Consider the following 5,333-nt stretch of genomic DNA (forward strand, 5'->3'; position numbering starts at 1 on the left):
ATAATTCATCCATGGTTAGCTGCTGGGCTTCGGTCTTTCTGAGGAAAACATGAAAAACTGGGTGCTGCCTCCACACCTTCCTTTTCTACCCTTCTTTCACAGGTGTTCATCCTCTCATCTTTAAACAGATATTGAGCAAACATTTAAATAATACCCATTTGAAAGGGCACTAAGGTATGACCTACTAAAGACACTCATATGTCATGGTTCAGAGCTATTGAAACCCAAAGTTTTGTGCTCTTGCTGCAATTTCTCCACTAATTGTGTGATCTTAAGTAAGTCTGGTAGTTTCTTTAAACCTAAACTGAGAAGTGTCTGTGAGGATGAAATGGGACAATGTTCATGGAAGTGTTCTGAAATCCGTAAGGCAGTGGCAATTGTCAGTCAAGAAAAATAGGAGCTCTTGCCACATTGGAAGTCAGCTGCTTTGTGGAGGAAACATCCTGAGGGAAGGGGGCAGCACTTTATATCAAAGCAGGGAGGCTCAGCTTGGATGTTTTAGTATTAGGAGATCAGTGATGCTAAATGGAACTTCAGCCCTCTGAGTGATGAGTGAGCTGTCCTCCAGTCTTACCCCTTCTTCTCTCTTCTAACCCTCCCCTCCATGCAGGCAAACAGTCAAGGTTTGTGGCAAGAAGTTCAAACTTTCCAGAACCTTTCAGAATAATTACATAACCAAGATAGGTAACCAACCAGAGATGACTACCAGGGGGCAAGCAATTTTACAATATAACACTTATTACAGCCTTTTCAAGAAAGCACAAATGTTGAGCATCTAAAATTTTCACAGACTTGTTTCAGAAGAGAAGAGAAGAGAAGAAGAGAAGAAGAAGAGAATCTGTTAATTGAGAAAATACAGGCCAGGCATGGTAGCTCATTCCTGTAATCCTAGCACCTTGGGAAGCAGAAGAGAGGGGGCTGCTTGAGGTGAGGCATTCAAGACCAGCCTGGGAAGCATAGTGAGACCCCATTTCTACAAAAAATTAAAAAATTAGCCAAGTGTGGTGGCACATGCCTATAGTCCTAGCTACTCGGGAGGCTGAGGCAGGAGGATCGCTGGAGCCCAGGAATTCAAGTATGCAGTGAGCAGCGATCATGCCACTGCACTCCAGCCTGGGCAACAGAGTGCAACCCTGTCTCAGACAAACAAAAAGTACACAATGAAATAAGTATGAATTCAATAATGCTTTAAAATGCATTTGTATATTATTCATAACAATGGTTCTTAAAATTTGGGAAGATAGTCTCACAAGATGTACAAAGCATATTATGTGTTAAGGTTCAGTCTTCTCGGGGCACGCAGATCCCTGGCAAACAGATCAGACAAGTAGGACAGTTCCCGAGGGACTGGAGCAGCTAACCCACTCCTGTTCTCCCTACAGGACCCCTTACTTTGCCAAGGCTGTTTTCTTAGCATTGTTAACAAAGGTACTCAGAACACACTACTTCCAACTGAGGTTGTTTTCCACTTCCTTTCTTACTCTTCTTCTCAGGTGGGTGTCCAGGTGATTCAAGGTCTCTCTCACCTTCCATGCTCCCAAAGACAAAACTCAGGACTACAAATAGACTCACTCAGATTGTCAAGAGCTGCAAAAGTTTATCCTGGGCACACAGGTTCAACAGATTTTAAAAGCACTGACATTAACTCTACATCTTGAAGAAGACACTCAGAGAGTATTAGCCAAGCTCTTTTCTGGAGAGCCCATTAACAGAGAAGCAGGTCAAGCAGGGGCTTAAGTACAAGAGTATCTTTTCAAAAGCCTATTTAAAAAGCTCAAGCTCTCTCCCTATTCCGAGCAACCAGGTCCATTGCTTCAAGGACCATGTCTTTGCATCTCAGTGATAGCAGGTGGTGTCCTGGTCTGAATCCTCTAAAAATCTAGGTGTTTCAGGGTTCAGGCTTGGCCTAACCACAGGACTTCAAGAAACCTTTCATATCTCCTTGGTTCCTCCTCGCCAAGGATTTCTCCCTGACCTCTTCCAACTTCTTGCTGAGAACCTAAATTGAGCTTTCCTGCTATATTGAGCCTCTGAGCTAAGAGGAAAAGAACAACAGTCTGTGTAACTCTCAAGAAAACGGGGACTTTGTAATAATCATATAAACACCACAGAATCCAACCCTATCCACATACCTCGCCCCTCTAATTTCTAGAAGCCCAGACAATAAGGGAAGATGGCACAGAGACAGTGGGGCTGATGGACACTGATCCGAAACTCATGTGTAGGGGTGTTCAATGCTGTAGGGCTGGGGCCAGGGTTAGACATGAGCCTAGATTTTCCACCTAGATTCCTGACAACTACTTGGCTTTTCACAAATACCCCAATCAAGAATGCAAGAGTTGGCCGGGTGCAGTGGCTTACACCTGTAATTTCAGCACTTTGGGAGGCTAAGGCAGGAGGATCACTTGAGCTAAGGAGTTTGAGACCAGCCTGGGCAACAGAGCAAGACCTCATCTCTACAAAAGATTTTTAAAAACTAGCCAGGTGTGGTGGTACACACCTGTGGTCCCAGCTACCAGTCAGGAAGCTGAAGTGAGAGCATCACTTAAGCCTGGGAGAGGTTGAGGCTGCAGTGAGCTATGGTCATGCCACTGTACTCCAGCCTGACAGAGCAAGACTGTCTCAAAAAAAAAAAAAAAGAATGCAAGAGCTTATACTTTCCGTACTCACCAATAAATCCTATCAAACCAGGAACACCCAAAGTGTGATCTGCAGATTAAGAGCACTACATAATGCAAATAGTCTCTTTCTCTCTCTCTTTCTTCCAGGGTAGGGAGAGTTCCATGGTTACGTGAGTTTGAACAGTACTAGGTAAAACAAAGCTTCAGTTGCAAGGCTTCTTGTAGTGTGTGCTCTGTTAATGTACACTGTGATGGAGACTGTTGCATTTTCAAAACCTCTATTAAGCCCTTTTCAGGGAAAGCACCCCACGATGCTAGTGTATCGTGGAACCTCCTCTGGGATGCACTACACTGGACCTAATGAGACCCTAATTTGGAGGTGGAGCACAGTGCTCTCACCCAGAATCCTGGAGCCAGCCCTGGAAAATGGGTAATGTGCAGGGGCCTAAGCCACTTGTCCAGCATTGCAGCAGATCTCCTGAGGCATCTTTTGTGGCCTCTTCTGAGGCCTCTGCCACAGGTAAGTTGCATATGTAGTTTTTGGTTGTTGTTGATTTTTGAGGGTACAGAGGAGTAAGACAAAGAGGATTCCTAATCTTTTTTTTTTTTTGAGAAGGAGGTTCACTGTTGCCCAGGCTGGAGTGCAGTGGCGTGATCTCAGCTCACTGTAACCTCTTCACCTCCCAGGTTCAAGTGGTTCTCCTGCTTCAGTCTCCTGAGTAGCTGGGACTACAGGCATCCGCCACCACGCCTGGCTGATTTTTGTCTTTTTAGTAGAGACAGGGTTTCACCATGTTGGCCAGGCTGGTCTTGAACTCCTGACCTCAAGTGATCCACTTGCCTTGGCCTCGGCCTCCCAAAGTGCTGGGATTACAGGCATGAGCCACCACGCACGGCCAGGATTCCTAATCTTTATTTGCTTTGAGGCTGATGGAAAATTACTGGAGTTCTACCTGGGATTCTTAATATAAACTAACATGTATACATATACAAATATATATGTGTGTACATATAACTGTAAAAAATAGTGTGGGCCAGGCGCAGTGGCTCATGCCTGTGATCTCAGCACTTTGGGAGGCCCAAGCAAGTGGATCACCTGAGGTCAGGAGTTCAAGACCAGCCTGGCCAATATGGTGAAACCCTGACTCTACTAAAAATACAAAAAAATTAGCTAGGCATAGTGGCAGGCACCTGTAATCCCAGCTACTCAGGAGGCTGAGGCAGAGAATTGCTGGAACCCAGGAGGCAGAGGTTGCAGTTAGCCGAGATTGCACCACTGCACTCCAGCCTGGGTGACAGAGTGAGACTCTGCCTCCAAAAAAACAAAAAAAAAAGTGCAAATTATTTGAAAATGAGAAGCACCTCTCACACTCCTGCCCACTGGAGGAGTCACAGGTTTAATATGTCTTCATTGCTCTTCCACAGGTAGCTCTTGACATTGTTGCCATCAATTCATGTTCTTGGCAATGGGCAAAAAATCCTGGTCTTCTTCCCCAGATCCTGAATCTGTTTTCCAGAGGTTAGAAAAAGCAGAACCATGGCCGGGTGTGGTGGCTCACACCTGTAATCCCAGCACTTTGGGAGGCTGAAAGGCAGGCAGATCACCTGAGGTTAGGAGTTCGAGACCAGCTTGGCCAACATGGTGAAACCCCATCTCTACTAAAAATACAAAAATTAGCCAGGTGTCGTGGTGGGAGCCTATAATCCCAGCTACTTGGGAGGCTGAGGCAGGAGAATCACTTGAACCCGGGAGGCAGAAGTTGCAGTGAGCCAGGATCACGCCACTGCACGCCAGCCTGGGCAGCATGTCTACACGGTGAACTCACCGAGATGCCTGTAGGCCCTCTCTTTAACTCTTGTAACATATGTCATGGGATAGTTTGACCTCAACCCATATGCAGGTGCCATAGCTTGTCTCTGGTGAAACTCTGTCTTAGGAAAAAAAAAAAAAGGATAAAAGAAAAGGCAGGACCATGATAGAGAGCAAGAGCATCAACTGACATTTTTCTTTACGCAGTGCCCCGACCCCTCCTCTTGGCCCACAACACCCATGATGCTCCCACACCTGGAATTGGTCACTGCCACTTCTTCCTCTGGGTTACCATCCAGAGTACTGCTCCCCCTTCTAGCCCAAGAATGCTACTGGCTAATATAACAAATATTTGCCAAGCATCCATTATAACTTTGGCCTTCTGAGTCCAATGATCTTGCCTTTGTTTGGCGTCATTTGTTAAGGCGAATTCATCCTTGTTCACTCAATTCTATACCATAATGCTGGAAGACCTGGATGGTGAAAGATGGTGGTGGGCAGGCAGTATTGTGGAGCATCTTTCTGAGAATATTCAAGGAATTAGGCAATGTAGTCTACAGCAGACAACTGCTCCTTCTGCCTATCCAGTATCAACTGTCTCTTCTGTAAAAGCATTCAGACTTCCCTTTGAGAATCAACACTTCCTTTCCTCTTGGTCCATGCAATTTAGGCGAGGCTGACATCATTACCACCCCAGGGATGAGAATAGGACTCAGATCTAAAATAAACTTAGTTTAAAAGCCTATAAATTCTGCTGTTTGAGTCCATTTCTTATTTGCAACTATATTCTATTCAATTCAAAACCTCAGGACTCACCCAAGTTAAACTGACCTCCACATTCCTGTTGTATCTCTGAACTCATGAAACCTAATCTTTCGCTCTACCATCAGTCAAGGAGGCAA

The sequence above is a fragment of the Theropithecus gelada genome, chromosome 15, assembly GCF_003255815.1.
Source record: "Theropithecus gelada isolate Dixy chromosome 15, Tgel_1.0, whole genome shotgun sequence".
Taxonomy (NCBI): domain Eukaryota; kingdom Metazoa; phylum Chordata; class Mammalia; order Primates; family Cercopithecidae; genus Theropithecus; species Theropithecus gelada.